At 41.3% G+C, this 22,886-nt stretch overlaps 1 long non-coding RNA gene across 1 annotated transcript; it reads right to left on the reverse strand.

The window, feature by feature from the left end:
- Positions 1-327: 327 nt before the first annotated feature.
- On the reverse strand, positions 328-18,213 carry LOC131495530 (uncharacterized). The gene is made up of 5 exons (XR_009254000.1): positions 18,117-18,213; positions 10,858-10,911; positions 6,342-6,387; positions 2,790-3,153; positions 328-602 (listed from the first exon to the last, which is right to left on the reverse strand). It is a non-coding gene; the product is annotated as an uncharacterized LOC131495530 (long non-coding RNA).
- Positions 18,214-22,886: the final 4,673 nt, after the last annotated feature.

Genomic DNA, 22,886 nt, shown 5'->3' on the forward strand with positions numbered 1-22,886 from the left:
GCCCCATTCATCCCCTGAGGCTGGTAGGGGTCAGGCAGCAGGAATTGTATAGCAAAGTGAAACTCTCTCTAAAGAATCGTCTCTCCAGGATGCTTTTACTTCAGGTTACTTATTAGAAAGGGTAGTGTGAGCAGTAAAGAGAGCGTTGTAATGAAAATTAAATCCCTAAGGTGGGAAATGTTCTGCCAGTTATTGTTTGTTGGTTATAAAGAAATATATTGAATACTGCCTAAGCATCGTATTTCTTGGTGTCCAGTGACAAAACAACATCATTGAACTCTATTTTTCAACCAGCATATGTGAGCATTTCTGTGTTCCAAAAAGTGGTCAGCCGACAGAAACCTTTTTATTCATTCATTGATTCATTGATTCACTGATTCATCGATTCATCCTTCCACTCATTCATTTAAAAATGTTTGCTGACCTCTTTCCGTGTGGCAGGCATGAGATTACCAAGCGGGATTCTGTCCGTGTCATGGAGACCTTCTCGGTGGTAGGTAGCCATTTTATGGGGATTCAGAGAAGGAAGCCCTCAATTCTTTTTGAGATGGTTGTAAAGAATTTCATGAAGAAAGGAAGATTTGAAATCCTTATGTCGTTACCTGAAAGACAAAACCAAAGAAGCCTCTTTTGATTCTAATTATTGCCGACTCTTCCTTCAAAGCTAATAACATTGACGGCATACTCTTCACTTGCTTACCACCAGTTCATTCCCTAACTCACTGCAATTAGGTTTCTGTTCCATATCTTCGGTGATACTAACAAAGGTCAGCAGGGTCCTCCTAATCACTGAGTCCAAGGGGCTTTTAATCATCATCTCCTTCCTTGACCTTCCCGTGATATTTGACACTATTGATCATTCCCTTCTTGAAAGTCTCTCCTTTGACTGCCATGACAGAATTTTCTCTCTCTGGGTTTTCTCCTCAGATTCCTCAGTATCTTTTAGTTTCCTCAGCTGGGTCCTCTTATCCTTCCCATCCTATGAATGTTGGTGGTATCCAGGGTTCTGTGCTTGGTCAGCTTTTTTCCTCACTTTATACTCAGCCATTGTCATAGCTTCAACTAACATCGATATAATGATGTCTCTTCTATCTAAATGTCTAGCCCACATTGTCTTATTTCCAGGCCAATGCAACCAACTGCCTCTTGGAAATCATGACATCCCTTGCGAGCACAGTTGACGCTTGAACGATGTTGGTGTTGGGGGTGCTGACGCCCCACACAGTCAAAAATTTGGATATAACCTTTGACTCCCCCAAAACCTAGCTACTAACAGCCTACGGTTGACCAGAAATACATTTTCAGTACTGCACTGTCCTTGAAAAAAACTGCCTATAAGTGGACCCGTGCAGTTCAAATCCATGTTGTTCAAGGGTCAGCTGTATCTTATGATAAATACATCCCAAATAGAGCACAACTCTGTCTTTATCCTTAAACATGCTCTTTTTCCTAAGATCCCTTTTCACTGGATCGTATCAGTCAGTCAAAACAAATCCTGTGAGTCATCTTGGAAACTCTCTTCTCTTTCTCTCTATAAACCCAATCAGTCACCCAGTCTAGCAAATTCTACTCAACATTTTTTCCATCCAATTACTTTCTCCGTCCTCACTGAAACTCTTTCAGCTCAGGCTCTCATCATTTCCTGAATTTCTTACCTCTCGTCCTGCACTCCTCTTGGTTAGAGTAGATGTTCTAAAAACACCTACCTCATCACCCTGATGTGTTCCTTAAACACCCTCAAGTGTTAGTATTTTTAAGGTAAATTCTGGGGGGTGCCTGGGTGGCTCAGTCAGTATAGCTTCCGATTCTTTGGCTCAGGTCACGGTCTCATGGTTTGTGAGTTCCAGCCCTGTATGGGGCTCTGCTTTGACAGAGAGGAGCCTGCTTGGGATTCTCTTCTTCCCTCTCTCTCTGCTCCTCCCCCACTCGTGTGTACAAGCTCTCTCTCTCAAAATAAATAAATAAATTTAAAAAAACATATAAAGCCCCCAATCCTCAATATATCATGCAAGGCTCTCCATGACATGGCCCTGTTTCCTTCTCTAACTGTCTATCTTGGTACACTATACTCTTGCAATGTTTTTAAAAGTCTCTCAATTTACATTAACTTATCATGCTGTTTCATAAATAAGCATTTTTTTTTCTCCCACTGTCCTCTGCGCTCGGAATTACTTTCTTCAAGCATTATATCATATCGTCAGCCTGATGAGAGACTATACCATTTCTTGGGCTCTACTTCCAAAGACATCTCATTTTAGAGTAATCTCTGGCCCTCTACCAGGCAGAAATGAGCACAGAATCCTTGTGTCTCCCTGCTCTCCTGTGCTTCCCTCCGTGCAGACTTCTTTTCTGTCATAAACTATTTGACTTTACTCATTTATGGTGAACTATCTCTATCAATATAGTAGGTACAACAATTGTTCCTTAAAGATGTCCCTGGAGCCCATGCCTGTGTCCCATTACGTGACCCTGGGGAATCAAGGGTGTGGACGGAATTAAGGTTGTTAGTCCGCCGATCTTAAGGAGATTAGCTTGGATTATGCAAGTGGACCCAATGCAATCACAAGGGTTCCTAAAAGGAGACGATGGGAGAAGAAAACTTGGAGGAGAGAATGTGATGGCAGAGAGAAGGATGGAGTGGGGCAAAAGGTAAGACCTAAGGGCACATTGCTGGCTTGTGACGGAAGGGGCCATGCCCCAACAAATGCAGTCAGCCTCCAGAATCTGGAAAAGGCAAGGAAACCGATTCTCCCCTAGAGCCTCCAGAGGGAACACAGCCCCACCCTCACCTCGGTTTTAGCCTGCTGAGAACCGTTTCATTCGTCTGGTCTCCAGAGCTCTGGAATAACTTTGTGTTGTCTGAAGCCACTGAGTTTGTGGTCATTGGTTCCGAGTGGCAATGGAAAAGGATCACGGGCAGTGCGATGCAAGCTCTTTGAAGGTGGCTCCTTTGTGTCTGGTGCCTGGCACACAATTAATATTTAATATTTCTGTATTGAGCAGCTAAGCCTGAACCACGGTTACTGAGGGAATTCCAAGAGTTGCTTTCCATCTGTGCCTCTGCAAAGCTTTGATGCATAAAACTCCAATTATGTTACAACTAGTTATAACATAATGGAGCTGTACGGTGTCCTCGGAAGGTCTGCCTTTGCCCTGTAGGAAATGGGGGGAAATGGAAGGTTAACAACGAAGGCAGAACAGCCTGGTGTGGAGACACAGCCTGAGATGCAATCGTCCCTCAGGTTATAGGTCTCAACTCTGTTTCAGGAGGTAAGACACACGCGTACGAAAAGCAAATGAGCACAGGAGCGCACAGACAGTGCAGGATGATTTAATCCTGAGGTGGTCACAGCAGATATGAGAGGGGCACGTGGGATATGAAGGGGGCTGTCCCAGCCTCACTGGGGCCACGCGTAGAAAGGGAGGGAAGAGTATTGTGCTGGAGACATGCAGACCTGTGGGTACGGACGGACTCATGAACGGTGTGGCGGATGGATGTTCATGGAAAAGGAAAGCCAGACGTACATCCCACGGATGTGCCTTCAGAAGAGGAAACAGTGGGGCGCCTGGATGGCTCAGTCGGTTCGGCCGCTGACTCTTGGTTTGGGCTCAGGTCATGATCTCGCGGTCCGTGAGTTTGAGTCCCCCATCGGGCTCCATGCTGCCTGCGCAGAGCCTGCTTGGGATTCTCTCTCTCCCTCTCTCTGTTTTTCTCTCTGCCCCTCCCCTGCTCATCACCCCCCCCCCCAATACATGAATAAAGCTTTAAAAAAAAAGAAAAGGAAAAGGAAAAGAAAGCAGGCTGGAACATCTTGAATTAAGTCATCGCAGACACCCTGCTTGCTTATGGTTGTGTCTAAATTTTGTATCAGGTGTGAACCTGGAGAGAAGTGCCTGCAGGCGTTCTCCCTTTGGTGTCTCCCCTTCACCCCGACGGTTCTCTCAAAGGGCGACAGGTTCCTCATTTTTCCTCCCAAGGGCCACCTTATCAGTCTGCAGACTGCTGGCCCTCTGTGGAACATGTGATAGGGGACACGCACGCCTCCTCCGTTCCGGCCGCCACACCAGGGCTCGGCAGGCCGCTGGAGCTTAGCGTCCTCTCCCCAACCCCCCTGCCGGCACACCTTGGGGGTGGCCTTGCGGGTGCTGGGCAGTGTGGGCGTCTCTCTCGCTATTGGCATCTCCAAAGCGGAGTGAAGGAAAGAGGGATCCCCTGTGGGACTGAGGCAGGTGGAGAAGCGGGGCAGAGCCGTCTCCTCCCCTGCGCAGGGATGACCGAGGACCAGCCCTGGCGCCAAGTCCTGCAGGGTCCGAGGTGGCAAGCCGCTGCCTCTGCTACATCTGGGGTCGCAAAAGAGAGGTGCGCTGCACGGTGGCCCCACTGGTAGGAGCCAAGGATTTAGGAGTGGTTTTCATAAATGAGATATCTGTCATGGGTGGGGTAAAGCAGGGACAAGTGGCTGGAGCCCTTTAATTCTGGCCCAAGGAACTGCCTGGAAGGTTAGCGGGACCTGGGGAGAGTCCCTGAGTGGTGGGGCAGGTTGTGGGGGCTTCGGGGGACTTTGCCTGGTCCCCAGGGTGCAGTCCAGGGCCCTTGGGGCGGGCTCTGTCACAACCTCTCAGCTGCTGTAGGAGAAAGAAGGTGACCCCAATACACCTGTCGGGACCTAGAAAACCCAGAGCCATATGACCGCTGTTACACTTGAGTAAAATCATCTGCCCTGCCTTCTCCTCCTCTGTGCTCATGCCCCACACCCTCAAAGTGGATCACAAGACTCAAAAATATGGGGAAGAGGTTCTGAGGAGAGAGAGAGAGAGAGCGAGGAAGAGGAACACTTCTCTGCTCGAAGACTGGCCTTATTTAAATCCTAGCCGAGTCCAGGAGTACTGAGTGTGTGTGTAACATGCGGTGGATGGAGCTTCTAATGTTCAAATCAAGGCTGTATTCGGCAACTTAAAGTCACCATAGAACCGAGAGCGTCCGCGATGCTGATGTTCACTTGATGCGACCATCTTACACAGCGGGAGGAAATGAACCCACCAGCCAAGGTTTTCCCCCAGGGGTGAGAGAGGACTGTGCCCTAGTGAACAGATACAAAAACAAGTCTCTGGGACAAAGTAACACACAGGACCATCCCCCGTTGTGTCTGATTGTTTTGCTTTGGTTGCAAAAGTCTTAACTCTTTGGTGATTTTGCAGTGTGGTTTCTTTTCAAGCCTCAGGGAGGAGTCTGGCTTCAAAGAGAGCAAGGGGGCCTCACCTTGAAGGGTTACTTAATGGAAACATTGTAACTCATGTGTAAATGGGAGAGACCCCACCCCACATGCCTACAGGCCCTTCACTCCCCACCAGGAGAGTCCAGTGGGAAGCCATCAGAATCTGCCGAGTTCCTCGTGGATGGGACCCGTCACGGTTGGAATGCTATGACATCAAGGTCTACTGTTCCAGAGCCTGGAACCTGACCATGTGCTGAATGCCAGAGCAAATCCTTCAGTTATCACAATTCATGAAAAACCAGGATGATCATTAAAAATGATCCTCTCAGAGTTATCTTGTCTGGATGATTCTGGTGTTTAAATACTCTGAAACATCATCTTCTACCGAACAAACTTTTCCATTCATTCAACAAACATAACTGTTTCTTCCGTGTTGGGCCCTAACTGGTTGAGTACTGGCTGTTTAACGGTGGGAAAAAGAGAGAGAGAGAGAGAGAGAGAGAGAGAGAGAGAGTTCCTGTTTTCAACAGGGTTATAGTTAATAAAACAGGCTCCCATTAAACCAATATGCTATAGGACCTACAAATTTTGGTAAGTGCTAAGAAGGGAAGAACAGAGTCCTTAGAAATAATGGCAATAAGGAACACGTTTTGATCAACATAAAATCCTCGTTATAGCTAAAATCAGTCTTGGGCTCTGCAGGTGGATTTATAAATTGTTTCAATCACTTTGGAAAGCAGTTTGGGCCATTTGTATCAAGAACGTAAAAAAAAAAATTCTCAGATGCTTTAACTTAATGATTCACTTGTAGAAATTTATCCTAAGAAAATGATTCAAGGTGGGAGTACATGAGCCAACATATTCACCGCACTGTTGGATACCTGAAAATGACCCAACTTTATAATAAAAGGGAAATGGTTACCTAAATGAGGGTAAATTCATACGATGGGAAATTATGCAGTCTTTCACAAAGCATACTCATGTTCTATAAAATTGATACAGCATTCTACATATATAGAGTATAATTTCAAGTATAGAAACAATAAATAGGAAAATAAACCATTGATTAATCAGCTTATTGTGTGCCTGGCTCAGGAACTATAACAAATAATAGATGAGTTTTACCTTCTCTATACTTCTCTGCATTTTCTACAAGGAAGATGTATTCTTTCTATAAGGAGGAAAAAAAGAACTTCATAAAACAGAAAAAAAAACCCATGTATTGAAAAGTAACTGAAAGGCAATAACTATAAATAAACCAGGAACATCTCTAGATGAGATAATTAATCCATGTTTTTATTTCATTTAAAAATATTCCCGTTGTTTCCTAACTTTGTAAAATGAATGTGCACTGTTTTGGGACACATAGTCAACAATGTCTCCCCAAATAATAGATTCCAGTCAAATAGACTCAAAATGCCAATTCTGACTCTGAACACCCACGTCTGTGCATTTGGACAAGCCGAATTTGCACATTTGTAAAACAGATGTAACATAGGGTCTTGAAGTTTGTGTTATTTTCTTGGGTGGTGAGATACAATTAGAAAACTTGCATAAGAGGTACCTGAGTGGCTCAGTCGGTTCAGCGGCCGACTTTTGATTACGGCTCAAGTCGTGATCCCATGGTTTGTGAGATCGAGCCCCGCGTCAGGCTTTGAGCTGACAGCGTGGAGCGGGCTTGGGATTCTCTCTCTCTCTCCCTCTCTCTCTCTGCACTTGCCTCCCTTTCACTCAAAATAAATAAACTTAAAAAAAGAAAACCTGCGTAAAATTGACTACTACGACCCACCGTGGGGTGCATCCTTCATAAATCCTTCCTTCTTGTCCCTCCTCTCGCCCCCTGCTTCCTCCTTCTCCATCAGCTTTTTCTCATTGGAGGCAAAATTATGGTTGTTCAGGAGCGCCTGGTTACATTTCAAACAATGACACAAAAGCTAATGCGCTTATCCGAGTTTCATGGGTACCAGAATGAAATCGATCCGTTAAAAACTTGGCAGGATTTATAAGCCCATGATTATCTAACTTTAACATTGTTAATGACCATGCAGTGATAGAATTCCAATTTTAATATTTTGTGGAAGTGGAAAGCTACTGAATCTTTGTAGATGTGTCCAGTCACTATTTCAACTGACATACAAAGAATATTTCATTCCTGTTGACAAAGGTAATAGAATCTGGAAGCACGTCTGTTTCCAGCCCCTTCTATCTTGGGAAGGTACCCACTCTTGCACTCTTTGTGATGAGCCAGCCATAGTGCAGAAAAGAGAAATTATTATAGTAGAGCCATAGAAACCAGTGACTTCCTAAATTTTAAAGCAGACCCACAATTATGCTCAGTGGTTAAACCACTCTTTCCCCTAAAGAGTCATTGTACACTCAGCTTAAATATTAGCTCACTTTCTATAATGGCAGTGCTCTTAAAAAGATTTTATGTAAGTGCACTCGGGAAGCCAGTTATTTAATGTTATCCTATGGTGAATTCTTTATTAAAATAAATACTTGTTACCAAATTTACCTTTTCTTATATGGGGTTTTGTTTAATGAGCCGTATCCACATTGATCCCAGCTGAGTGAAAAGACATTATTTCATAGGCCAGCAGAAGTTTCCAGAAAGGTACTTTCTTCCGTGTAGGCTTCTCAGTCTCTCCTTTTCTCTCTCTCCACCATCCACTGATGGCCCCTGAGTACTGATAGTTTGGGCTGGGAGGTTGGCACAGGTCTAGTAATTGACGGACAGTTTACATGGGTCTAAGCAGCCCAGAAGTGTCCCAGATGCTGTTGCCAGATGCTGGTAAGAGACACTATTTTAAAAGGGAACAGGTGCCTATTTTAAAAGGGCGCCTGGGGGGTTTAGTCGGTTAAGCATCCGACTGTGGCCCAGGTCATGGCTTTGCAGTTCGTGGGTTCCAGCCCCACGTCCGACTCTGTGCCGACAGCTCAGAGCCTGGAGCCTGCTTCGGATTCTGTGTCTCCCTCTCCCTCTCTCTCTGCCCCTCCCCTGTTCACACTCTGTTTCTGTCTCTCAAAAATAAAGAAACGTTAACAAGAAATAAAAATAAAAGGCAACAAAGTTGGGCATCTGTGAGCTCAGGGAGTCAGCTCCATAGTGTGGGGAAGGAGGGGAAAGTTGTGGCGAGGGGAGCTGAAATTCTCCCAGGGCAGGGCTGCTGGCAGCTTGAGCTCGCCCTTCACTGCCTGCTGACTTTTCACAGCTGTTGTTTCTGAGAAGTAGGAAGTCATGAATTTCTATATGATATAGTGATATACTGGTAAATGTTAAATGACCTTCTGGAAAGGTATTTGGGATTGGGAGTGAAGGAAGGTCTTCACTGTAGCATTTGCTGATTCTTTCTACCATCCCTGACTTCAAGGTACCCGTGAGAAGTCATTCAATGGGGAGCAGCAAGAGACAGAGTTCAGCTCTTAACCAGCTGCTTAACATCACACCCCCCTTTTCTTGCTTGGACCATGTTGAATGTATTGGGGTCTTCTCTCAAACTTCTACCTGTTCTTTTTAAGCTCTTTTTCTTTCCTTTTCCTTTTCCTTTTCCTTTCCCTTTCTTTTCCTTTCCTTTCCTTTCCTTTCCTTTCCTTTCCTTTCCTCCCCTCTGTTCCCTTCCCTTCCCTTCCCTTCCCTTCCCTTCCCTTCCCTTCCCTCCTCTCCCCTCCCCTCCCTTCTCTCCTCTCCTCTCCTCTTTTTCTTTTCTCTTTTCTTTTCTTTTCTTTTCTTTTTTCTTTTCTTCTCTCTCTTTCTTCCCCTTCCTCTCTTTCCTTTTTTCTCCTATTTCCAGGTAGCTGGAGAATCATCTACAGATGTCTCTCCAGTACCAGCAAGGTTATTTGCCAAACTGTTGAATTCGTGCAATTTTTTTGTTTCAGCACACTTTCTTTTCCTAAAACGGTGAGTTGGCCTACTTCTATTTTCTGTTTGGTTTTCTGTTGTTGTATTTTGTGTTGTTTTTGTGTTGTAGTTTTAGTTTCTGTTTTTGTCTGTTGATCGAGACTTTCTTGCTAGTACGTTTTCTCACTTCCTAAGTGATGTTAGGACCAAGTCATTATTTTTCGACTCCCTTCCATAATATGCCAATGTCTTTTTTAGTATTTTGATCTTTGTTCTACATACTCTCATATACAATCATGTAAAACATCGGTATTTGTTAGGCACAGTATTGGGTACCATGAAAACTATGACCAGTGATGACATGACAGCTCTGGCCTGAAATTTAATTGACAAAAAAGGAATAATAGACACTAAAAAGTAGAGAACTTTGTAGGACTGGATATAAATAAGTGTTAAATTCCATAGTAGATCACAGAGATCTAAAATCAACACTCCTCAGAAATGTTTTGGTTGGCTTACACTCTGCTTTACAAATTTTGGCCAGTTACATGGGAATTTTACATAAAAATTAGATATTATAATTCGGCAGAAAGAACCAGGTGATTGGGGGACCCGAGGCACACCCTGAGGTAAGGTGGCAATACTTTGAGCCCATAACCCGCCCCCCAACCCCATTGGTCTTTTCCTGTAAACTCATCTTGTCCCCCTATGTGGGCTACAACCCTCCCTTTCCAAGGTAGGAATTTATGCACTTCTTTTTTATTTTTATTTTTTAAGTTTTTATAATGTTTTATTTAATTTTGAGAGAGACAGAGACAGAGTGTGAACAGGGGAGGGGCAGAGAGAAAGGGAGACACAGAATCCGAAACAGGCTCCAGGCTCTGAGCTGTCAGCCCAGAGCCCGACGCGGGGCTCGAACTCACAAGCCTTGAGATGGTGACCTGAGCCGAAGTCGGGCGTTCCGCCGACTGAGCCATCCAGGCGCCCTAGGATTTACGTGGTTCTTGTCCAACATTCGGGTGACTTAGCATGAAACCAAATCTTCTGCTCTGATGGTTTAGGATTTGTACCATGATCCTAGGAACCTGGTCTCTTGTCTTTTCATAGGGAAGGAGACTTCCCTTTATTTGCCCCTTGTGTATCTCCTCAGGCCAGTCTCTTCTTCACCATACCCTCATCGTTCTGGTGACCTCTGAAAGCCAGACTCTGGCGGGGTGCAGGGAGGGATAACCTACCAACACAGTCGGGGATATTGCCTGTTGCTGTTTTCTGATCATCGGCTGGGCTGGGGCACTACTATTTCCAGTCCAACCGCCTGATGAACGTCTACTTGTTGGAACCATCACCAAAAGCATCCTTCTGAATTCTACTTTCTGCCGCGTATTAGAGGACACAAGTTTTCCATCATGAATGGCTCCCACCCACTCACATATCTGCTGAACCTCGGTGAGTACCTTTGACTGCAGGCCCTTTTCTGGTCTATACCATCCTACCTCAGATAACCTGCTAGTTCTGACCATCTCATGAAAGAGCAAAAGTAAGCTGAACGGGGTTGAACATGGCTTGGGTGGTAGCAAGTTTTGGCCAGTTTCATTGGGGCAAGGTTGTGAAGGGATACCAACCACTTCTCAAGAAAAATATTAACTATGATTCTGTCGACCTTCTTCACTACATAAGATGACATGTGGAGATGCCTTAATGCTGAAAAGTGATTTTTCAACATAAAGCATTATCATAGTTCCTTTTTAGCAAAGCTTTTGTATTCATCTCATAAAATGCTTCCCTTTCTGCGTCCCTTACCCTTTGCCGTTGAATTCACGATCTCTGATACATGTTCATCATTCTCTATTCCAGCTATTGCCAATGGGAATTGAGAAAGGAAAGAGAAAAAGAAAATCTTACTGCATCCAGTATATATTATAATGAATATTCATCTCAAAATATACCAATATGCTACATACAGCCCCCTTCTTACTTCTCCTATCCTTTCCCCTTTTCTTTTTTTCTCTTTCTTCTCTTCATTTTTATACTTTGCATTCTCTTTCAGCTTATCTCTGTCTCCCTCCTTTTCCTTGACTTCCGATTTTTGTTTTCTACAAAAATAGCTAAAACAAGAACATCATCACATCAGATTCTATGTAGTGGCACTTGGGCATCAGGACTGTTGACAGCTATGTGGTTCTTTGAGAAATCCCCACTGGTGTGGGGGTGCGTTCAGCACATTTATTTGTTTGAAGAAGTACACAGAGTAGCGTAATGTCCTATTTATTTATTTATTTATTTTAACATTTATTTTTGAGAGACAGAGCGCACAAGTCGGGGAGGGGCAGAGAGAGAGAGGGACACACAGAATCAGAAGCAGGTTCCAGGCTCTGAGCTGTCAGGACAGAGTCCGATGTGGGGCTCAAACCCACGAACCACGAGATCAGGACCTGAGCTAAAGTCGGAGGCTTAACCGACTGAGCCACCCAGGTGCTCCAATGTACTCTTTGTTTATGCTAAATTACTATTTAGCGTAAGACAATGCATTATCATCAATACATGTAAATAATTTCATAAGTGCAAAACTGTTCCGATCCTTGTACAGGGCTAGTACCTTGTTCATTTACAGAAAATCAGCCTTTTGCCATTAACTTTTTGGCCTACAAACTTTCATTGTGATGTCTGTATTTGGGAAAGGTCATAGTGGGACTAGTCATTGCACAGGAAGAAGTGTATACGAAATGGATCCGGTGGAATTAATGTCCTTGGAAGAAGGTGATGGAGAATCTTATCAGCACTGCGCCCTATTTAATATTCTTGCTCAATGGACCCCTCAGGATCAGATATATGGTAGCAAAGGGAAGAGAAGTCAGAATGACAAGAATGATTTGTGAATTGAAGCAGCCAACTAAAGGGATGATGGGCATGTTCAACCAAGTAATGTTGAAGAATAGTACGTTCTCCATTTTGTGGAATATAACTCAACAAAGAACTCAGTGAAGTAAAAAGTCAGCTCTAGACATTTGGAAATAATCATACCAATAATTATACGAGCTCATAATTTTATATTACTTTACACCTTTCAAATACATCCTTGCCTTGTTTTCTTTCAGCAAACATTTTCAGTAAGATGACATTTGATCTCATTCTTACATGTGCAGAAATAGGCCTGCAGAGGATAAGTGTTTGACCCAGCTAATGAATGCTGGAGTGGAGAAGAAAATCCACTGGCTCTATGCATTTCTAGGCTGCTCCCCTGGCTGTGTTAATAAATAATCAAGACTAATTGATCACTGAAATCTAACATGTTAAGAGAATAGGATAAGTAAAGTAATTATATAATACTATGGTACGTACGACTACAAAATACATAGCAATTATATAATATTATGTGGAAAGTATATTAGCCCTCTCACATCATTTACCTGCTGAATCCTATTGAAGCCTATAGCTTGGACCATTTGAGGCTGAAATTGAAAAGATGCTGCGAGGCCCAGGTTGCCTCTGAGGATAATGGAAGATAGACTGGGTGATCTGTTAAATGTGACTGGTTCAAGTCTAGAGGATTCAAATGGCTCTTGTTGTATTCATTAGAAACAGGTTTGCTTAACAGTCTCCAGAGCTCCCAGAGAATGGAGCTGACATTTGCAAACGACAGGCTTAGGAACTGTCTTCCCTCCACAAGTCCCCTTTACTATTGTTCCTTTTCCTTTGAGCTTTCCTTCTGGATGTTGGTAAATCTCGAGGAAATGCACTTGTGTTTTCTGTTGTCACATCTCATCAGTGCTCTGCAAGGGGGGTTGGCGGGAGATGAGGGAGAACCAGGAAGAAGGAGAGAACGCCCTGGGCTGAAGTGGCAGGAGCATGTAGATGAATGCCAGCATTGCCCGAGCAGTCACATTTTATTACAACCCAATTATGGGATGCGATTCCTGGAAAATGGCAAAAGAGGGACAGAAAAAAAAAAAAAGAAAAAAGAAAGTGACCATGCATAATTTATTCCTAATAGGCTCACTTATTCAAATGGCAAGGGCACCTACCACTCAGTTGTTTATCTCTTGCAATAAATACATACATAGTTACTGACTATACTCACCAGCCCAGGTAGGAAAGAGAGGTGTGTATGTGTCTATATTAATTTTTACATCTCCATCCAAATCTTTCGTCCTGTATCATCTTTGTTCTATTGTAAATCTTCAAATTTAACTAGGTCCCTGGGCAACGAACTCTCCCAGAATGCTTCAGTCCAGAAAGGCAATCCCAGATCTTAGCACATCAAATTAGGAATAAAGTCAGATATCTGTCAATGACCAGACTCACTCTGGTGAGCATTTAAAAATATATATTCCTGGGAATCACTCTTCTGAAATTCTGATTTTCTGTGTCTGGGATGGGAGATGATACACAGCCAAGTTTGGAACCATGAACTGGTAAATACATTTCATTATTTTAATAGGCTTATAAGGTGATAATTGCAGCTTTCTGCAGGATTAAGTTTTGGACAAAAAGTGAGGTATAAACCACACACACACACACACACACATATATGTGTATATATATGTGTATATATGTGTGTGTGTGTGTGTGTGTGTGTAAATGTTTCAATATACAGTAGAAGGGGAAACAGGAAAGGAATAGATATAATTTTATATAAGTACTGAGAAACTCTATCAAAAGTGATTGAGATGTTGTCCCTGCCTTTCATATGCTCTCAGTCTGCTGAGGAAAATAACAGATAAACAGTAATTGCTATATGATACTGAAAGTGTTGGAATTTGTGTACACACGAGCAACAAACTAAAGGAGCAGAGAAGAGAGAGAAGCAGGCTTAGCCTGGGTGGCAGAGGGGGAGGATGTCACCAGGGACGTGATGCTTCTACTGGATGAAAAAGGATGTGAGGAGTTTAGTTAGATCAAGGTGGAATCACATTCCAAAGGGAAGGAAAAACACATGGAAAGATACAGATTTTGAAGTCCATGGCAGTATTTATAATCTGCATTATGTATGTAATTATATATATATGATATATATATATATATCATATATATAGATTATAATACTATAATACTTCCATACACATGTAATTATTACATATGTATTTCATATGTATACATATATGTATACATATACATACATGCATGCATGTATATGTATGTGCACACACATATATACATAGATTATATGATAATACTATCACGTATATGTAATTATTACATACACATTATACATATATACATATACACATGTATTACATATATATTGTGTGTATATTACATATATAGTACACATATATTACACATATATATGATAGTATTATAATCTGCACAAAAGCCAGTTTATTCATGGCATAGTATTTGAAAACAAACCAAAACAGAACACATAGTTTGACAACAAAAAATAATTAAAAAAAAAATAATTCAAATTTCATTGCATATCCTGAAAATTTTCATGTGATTCAAACCTAGGGAAATCCATGTTTATAGTTCTTATATTACCTTTCTATTCCTTTCCTGCATGAGTCACTACTGGCAACTAAGATCTTCTTGCCTGCTCCAATCCCCTACCCTCTGCCTTTACCCAAACTCTTCACCCTTGTTCACTTTTGTTTCACCATCATTCTTTAAGCTTTCTAGACTTTAACTGTTTATTCTCTAAACTCTGCATTAAAAAAGAGATAAACATTAAAGCAGCAATCTTACTTCTACTTCAAAACAGGATAGAATAATGGGGACTATATTTACCTTCCCGTATAAAACAACTGAAATGGATGAAACATATGAACCAATTGTTTTCAAACACTCGACATCGGGTAAACAAATGGAGTTACCTGTGATTGCCTCATGGTACTGTATGGAAAGAGTTCCTGCATCATGGCACAGGAAAGGAAAGCCAAAATTGAAGACAGGTGAACTCTCTGAGAGGAGGAGACATGGTTAAAAGACAAGGAAGATGAAGGTAGTTACAGTTCACAGGGCAGAATATCAGAGAGAGACAGAGCTGTACAGATAGAGAACTCCAGAGATCTGCAGAGGGTAACCCTTAAGTATTCACCTGAGTCCTGATCAACATATGTGTGTGAGGAAACTATGGCAGGCTGGGAAAAGCATCACCTAAAAGAAGTGCCTGGAGTGACATGGGTTAAGGAAGTATTCCTGATCTCATTAACAAGACTAGAAAGCCACATGTTTCATGAAGCATTGGTAGAATACACAGAGAAATATCGCCTCGATAGTACAATATAATCATTCCTAGATTAATCACAATCTAGGACTGCTTAGCAAGTCTTAGAAACAAGACCTCCAAATATTTAATTTCTTCCAAGTAATGTAACTAAATTTCAGAGCAAAGATTGAGAATATTTATAGGATGGGGCACCTGGGTGGCTCAGTCAGTTAAGCATCTGACTTCAACTCAGGTCATGATCTTGCAGTTCGTGAATTCAAGCCCCATATCGGGCTCTTTGCTGATAACTCAGAGCCTGGAATCTGCTTCGGATTCTGTGTCCCCCTCTCTCTCTGCTCTTCCCCCACTCATGCTCTGTCTCTCCCTTCTTCAAAAATAAGTAGACATTAAAAAAATTAAAAAATACATTTATAGGAAAACAAAAATATCCAGCACCAACGAATAAAAAGTACATGATGTATGGCATCTGATCAAAAATTACTAGGCATGTGAAAAAGGAAGGTACAATCCATAGTAGGGAGAGGAATTAATCAAAACCAGTGCAGAACTGACACAAATGTTAAAATTAGTAGAAAAGTATACCAAAACAATTATTGTAACTGCATTCTTTATATTCAAAATATTAAGTAGAAACATAGAGGATATTTTTAAAAGTCCAGATCAATCTCTGAGAACAGAAACTGTAATGTCTGAGGTTATTTATAGATACTGGAAAGGATTAACAATAGATCAGACACTGTAGAAGAAAATATTAATGAATGTAACAATGTTGCAGTGAAAATTTTCTGAAATTAAGCACAGAAAAAGACCCAAATATACAATTAAAAGAACATTAGTGAACTTTGGAAAGGCCATAGAGACCTAATATATACCTATATAGAGTTTTTGGGGAGGGGATGGAGAAGAAACTATTTGAAGAAATAATGGCCCCCCATTTTTCAATCTTGATGATACACGTAATCCCATAGATCAAAGAAATTTAATGAACCCTAAACAGAAAAGATGTGAAGAAAATTTTACCCAAACACAACAATTTGCTCAAACCAATGATAAAAAAAAATCATAAAAGCATCCAGAGACAAAAGCTCATTGCATACAAAGAGTCAATGATAAATGTGATAGCAAATTTTTTTTAAGTGTGTCAGAAACAATGCAATCAAGAAGACAGTGAAGCAATACCTTTAAAGCACTAAAATAAAATAAAAAAAGATGTCACTCCAGAATCCTATATTTAAAAAATATCTTTTCAATTCAAAGACAAAATAAAGACTCTTTCAGTCACTGGTTGAAAGTGTTCATTATCAGCACACTCAACCATACAGAATATTAAAGAAAGTCCTTGAGGAAAATAAAAAGGATACCAGATAAAAATTTGAATCTTGACAAAGAAATAAAGAAGGTAAGAAGAGATACAACATGGGTAAATTCATAAGGATTTTCTCGTTGTTTAAATCTGTAAATAATAAACATTTTAACAAAAATAATAGTCTTGTGTAGGGGGTTATAACATATGTAAAAATGAAAGGTATGGCAATAATAGCATAAAGGATGGAAGGGAAGAAATTGAAGTATACTACTGTGAGGCTCATATACTATATGTTATATGTGAAACAGTATTTAGTCACTTGTAAGTAGGCTATAATGAGTTGATGATACATACTACAAACCCCAAAGTATCCTCTAGAATAATAAGGCAGAGATTTATAATTTAAAAGCCAAAAAAGGTGAAATAATAACATTAAAAAAAACAGTCAATCTGAAAGAAGGCAGAAAAAGAGGAAAAAGAAATAGTCTTCTATAGAAATAAGTTTAATACTAACCTGATCAATAATCACATTAAATATAAATGGACTAGAGACTCTCAAATGAAAGTCAGAGACTGTCAGATTGTATCAAAAACAAGGACTAATAAGAAGAGCACATTCAATATAAAAACACAATAGATTTAAAGTGAGTGAATGGGAAAATATACACCATGCCAACACGAATCAAAAGAAAGCTGGAATGGATATATTAATATCAGTCAATGGATTTCAGAACAAAAAGTCACCAGGTATAAAAAATGTTAATTCACAATGATAAATAAGTCAACTTATCAAGAAAACATAACAGTTCTAAATATTTATGCACCCAATTGCAAGACTTCAAAATATATGAAGCAAAAACTAACAAAATCTAAGGAGTAATAGAAAAATCCACAATTATAAACAAAGATTACAATACTTTTTTATCAAATAATTAATAGAACAAGTAAATCAAAAACCAATAAAGATATAAAATAGTGAAAAAACATGGTCTTGTACCTTCACAAAAGTCATCTTTATAGAATACTTCACCCAACAACAATAGAATATGCATTATTTCAAAATGCATAGGGAATACCAAGAGTGACCATAATTGATACTCAAAGCCTCAATAAATCTGAAAATATTCAAATCATAAAAAGTGTGTAATAATTAGGGGTAAACATGACAAAAGATAATAGATCTTTACACTGAAAACTACAAAATATCACTTAAAGAAATTTTTAAAAACCTGAGTAAATGGAGAGATATGACATACTTTTTTGGTTGGAAAATTCAGCGCTCTTCTGATAAAAATCTCAGTAGTCATTTAGCAGAACTTGACAAGCAAATGCTAAATTTCGCTTAGAAATATAAAAGACCAGTACTAAACAAAGCAATTTAGAAAAAGAATAAAGTTGGAGGAAGATCACTACCTGATCTTCATTATATGAGAAATTACTGTAAACTCTCAATAACCAGGACAGTATTGTATTGACACATAATAGACACATAGAATAAGAACAGAATAGAAAGTCCTAAAGTCAATCCAAACATATATAGGCAACTGATTATCAAAAATATATGAAGGTAATTCAATATATACCTACCATCACCAGCTGGCAGAGAGCATGTATGAGCTGTCTATGGATGTCAGCCCTCATAGAGGTACCAGCATGGCAGAAGAAGGTGAAAAAATAACATAGCACAAAGAGGAATTCTGAAATTTTTATTTCATTTTACATATATCTCCTATTGTGATGCAATAACTGTTACGTCCTGAGCTACTTAGTTCCAAAGGCAGAATTTTGAGAGGCTGTAGAAAGGACGCATTCTCTCATCTAATATTTACTGAACAAGTCTGGTAAAGCACATTTGTAGGTGCTGTGAGAACAAAAGAATGAATGTGACACATGTTCTTGTCTGCAGAGGTTGCGTGTTGTTAGGGGAGGACAAATCCAATCGTCTACATCATGCAGGCCCACAGTAAGGACTTTAACAGAGGTATAAAAAATGTGCCACCAGAGAACAGGGTGTGGGGTGGGTATTGGTGTCATCAGTCCTGTTCTTTAGCTCCTCCCCCGAGTCATCCCAGGTCTCTGCAGCTGGGACCATTGCTGTCCCAGCTGGGGGGCCCAGACCTTCTCAGTTTAGCAGTCAATCCTAAAAGGAGAAAGGATTGGTGTATAACACCTGCTGCACTTCTATCCAATTGGCCTGAGAATTGTCATGAATTTGTTGGCTCCCATGAAAAAAGAAACCCACGTAGATTTTAAGATGGTGAATTTTCAATGAAGCCAAAGGCCTTGTATCTTTGGAGATCAGATCGGCTTGGAGCGTCAGGGGAATGACAAAGCCATCCACTGCTTCCCTTCCACTTTCTATGTTTGTTGACCTACCATAATGGTAGGTATGCACAGGAGATTGGGCAGCGGGAGAAGAAAGATCAGAGTATGTCTTCCTCCTTCACTGGGCTCCTTAGGAGCAGCTACCTGTGTAGGTTCTGGTTCCTTTTTTCCTTCACTTCTTCATTAGAAACTAGTCTCTTCTTCTAAGCCTCTTCATTTGCACTGTCTGCGATAAGTTCTGTTTTGTTGTGGCCCTGCCTTCCACAGTCTCACACATCTAGAACTACTCGGGGTAGCTAAGACACCCAAATTCTCCAAGATAGAAAGTTCTAAGACAAAATGTCTCAAGCAACATGGAAACGTTTAAGAAGAAGAGTTGATTGTCAAAATCAACGCAAAGATGGAAAAGGTAAAAATAACATGAAGATCTGAAAATAAAGCAATGAGGTGAGAGAACAGTAGTGACAAGTGAGTGAAAAAAGCCCCTGGGAGCTAAGAAGAATGTTAGAGAATTAAGGAGACAGACCCTGTGGGTAGTAGCTGTGCCACTAATGAAAAAATCTCAGAGACGAAGACGTTAATGCCCACTCTATGCCACAGACTACACTGGAACCTGCGGCTTCAGTGACAATAAGGACACACAGAGGCTGTCTCTGTCCTTTTAAAGATAACATAGTTGTAGGGGCGCCTGGGTGGCTGGGTCGGTTGGGCGTCCAGCTTTGGCTCAGGTCATGACCTCGCAGTTGGCGGGCTCGAGCCCCGCGTCGGGCTCTGTGCTGATAGCTCAGAACCTGGAGCCTGCTTCAGATGCTGTGTCTCCTCTTCTGTCTTTCCCTCCCGTGCTCATGTTCTGTCGCACTCTGTCTCTCAATAATAAATAAACATTAAAAAAAAAGATGACATCGTTGTGGAAGAAGCAGGTTGAAGTAAATAAACAAGCAAATGAATATATGAGGGTATTTTAGATACTGATGGGTTTATGAATGAAAACATTGGAGAAAGTAAATGGACACGCATTGCATGGTCAGGGCTGATAGCCCAGAGATGATGTGTACAATAAGAAGGGCCAAAGGGAAAAGTGTTAAGGAAGAAGCAGCAGCCATGAAAAGGCACTCCTCACCTCCCCCTCCCCCCCAACCAAAGTGAAATGGACTTTGATTTGCTGAAGGCACAGAAAGGAGACTGCTATAGCCAGAATGTAGTGGGAGGAGGAGAGGGGAAAAAAGTGATCTGGAAAGATAAAGGGGAACTAAATCTTTCAAGATCTTTTGGACCAGAGTAGAGGTTTTGGACCGTATTCTAAGTGCTGGGTACTTTCGGCAGGATGATGTAATTTGATGTACTATTTGCTGGGTGTGAATGAAGTCTCGGTAAAAAAGGTAGACTGAACAGGAGGTGGACCCTGTTGTTGGGACCAGGTGATTGTGGCTACATCAAGTGTGAAAAAAAAGACGGACACGTTGTGGTTGTAGAACCGGTGGGATTTGCACAAGTGGAGCTGGGGGTGATGTGAGGGCAAGAGAAGAATCAGGGGCTCTGAGAACCTTCTCTTCAGTGACCCTGACAAATTTCCATCTGGCTTTGATTAAATGTGTTCAATGCCTGGCTTCTCACGACTTGTGAGGCAGTCTATTCAGCCCATTGGAAGGCAGCTCTGGTGGTCATATTGTCCTCTGTATGAAATTTTGAATTTAAATACATAATTAACTTAACCTCAACAGCTTTTTAATGTTTAGTTATTTATTTCTATAAACTGTTACCGCTACTTAATTTTAGTTTCTCCAAAGGTGCCTCAAAGTCTCCACACAATGCTTTAAAGAACCACATTAAGTCCCAGGGCAGTGGGTTAGACCACGTCTATACTTGTCCTCTTCCCAGTGTGGTACCAGTGAGGGGACTTTGACATTTTCAACATGATGGTCTCCTTTGACCCTATCTGTGAGCCTTGTAATGGCTTCTTCTGCAACAGGGAGGAGGTGATTGAAGAAGTTTCTCTTTTATATTCCACAAACTTCAAATAATCACCGAGGGACTATTTTTTGCATTATGTGAGGAGGTGATGTGTAAAGGAAAGTACAGAAACATGATATAAAACTAACAATCAAAATAATATTTTTCAAAGTTATTATGAAATCTGAGATGTATTTGTTTTGTGTACAGGAAAAAAATTGTATATTTTACCCGATGATTGGAGAAATATGTGATTTTATGATTGTTCTAGTAAAGCAGATTGTAGCAAAGCTATAATGCAAGCAGTAATGAGAATTTACGTTTATGTTGTGACTTTCACCACAACGTGCTTGTAGAAAACTGTGTATTAAGTCTAAAGCATTGGGTAATGCGAAGTCAAGATATGTGTTATACGTGCTCCCCCAAATTCACATGTTGAAATCCTAACCCCCAGTGTGATGGTAGTAGGAGGTAAGGGCTTTGGGAAGGGTGAATCCCTCATGAATGGGATCTCTTTATGCAAGAGACCCCAGCGAGCTCCCTTGCCGATTCTGCCTTGTGAAGACTCTATGAGAAAATGGCCGTCTCTGAACCAGGAAGTGGGCTCTCCCCAGAGGCTGAATCTGCGTACATCTGGATTTCGGACTTCCTGGCCTGCAGACTGTGAGAAATAACTTTTTGTCGCTTGTAAGTCACTCAGGGCATGGTATTTTGTTCTAGCAGCCCAAACAGATTGAGAATGTGCACAGAAGCGAGATCACCAAACAGCTAATTCCTTCACCGAGATAGGGAGTTTCGCCCAGGGTAAAGTGGACGGACTCATGTTGAACAATGGACCCGATGTCGCTCTGCTGCCTGCTTACTAAAAGTCAACCAGCTTGCTTTGCATAATCCGTTTTCTAAGGAGGGTAAGAAATAAGTGATGCAAACTCATGCAGGGGCTTATTTAATGTGCTCAATGAAACCAGAGTATTATTCATAGACATTTCATGGATGGGCATACATCTGGGGAGAGGGAATAAAACGGCTCAAATGAGCGGCTTGAGTAAATTGAAATAAACTGGAAACAAGGAGGCTTCGGACAGGGCAATGGAGTCTCAGGCAAGCAAAGGCGAAGGGCACCGTTTGGCTTGTGTGGTTCTGGTTCTTGCACTCAGGTAGAAATGAGAAGTGCAAGCAAGCCATTGCACATAAAAAGCACTTTATTTTACCAGGGGCCGAGATTATAATGTAGATTGTGGCTATAGGAGCAAAAAGAGCAGTGGGTTGAGAGACACCATTGATCCTGTGGTTTTGGCTTGTTTAAACGGCCCTTTCAAATCATGGCGGTCACGGGGTCTATTGTGTGACATTTGCTTACGTATCGCAGCTCCACCAAGAATGGACAGAGGAGTTAGTTACGCCTAAACCTGACTCCGGTGTCTTGTGACGAAAATTCACCCTCTGGGCTCAACTCCTCTCAGGAAATGGAGTCTAAGGCTAGTTTTCCTGACTCTCCTCAAACTCTATTGATTCTGTACAGAATTAGAAAGCAGAATCTAATAAGACTCTCTATTGGATAGTTTGTCTAATATTGAACCATTGCTTCATCAGAACAACGCCCCCCCTCCCCCAATGCACCTTCCTCATTTTTGTTGGCCAGTAGCCAGTTTGGTTTTTATCTTAATGAAGTTGGAGCTATGTTGGTTGCTCTTTCTCAGCTGTGCTTGGAGGGGCTTTGTTCACATCACGTCTCTCATTTCCTCCCGCTTGATCGTCATGTACCCGCACTTTTGCCTTTGCACGTACTGATGGATTCTGCCAGTTCAGAAACATCAGGCAAAAACCTCCTTCCCAACTGAACACCATCAAGGGCACTTCTCAAACAGCCATTCTTGAAAGAGGCAGGAAAGTCTTGTATTATGTGAGTCTGGCAATTTGGAGGAGGGCGCCTATTTCTTAAAAATTTCTACTTCTGAGAAGTCTTTTGTCTCTTTATTAAGAGAAAATGGACAATGCAAGTATTCAAAGTGTCCTTGTCTCTTTAGCAACATATACCGAAATATTGCCAGATGACCTACTCTAATTTCTGGTATTTATTTC

Source organism: Neofelis nebulosa, chromosome 15 (assembly GCF_028018385.1).
Source record: "Neofelis nebulosa isolate mNeoNeb1 chromosome 15, mNeoNeb1.pri, whole genome shotgun sequence".
In the NCBI taxonomy this organism is placed as follows: Eukaryota; Metazoa; Chordata; class Mammalia; order Carnivora; family Felidae; genus Neofelis; species Neofelis nebulosa.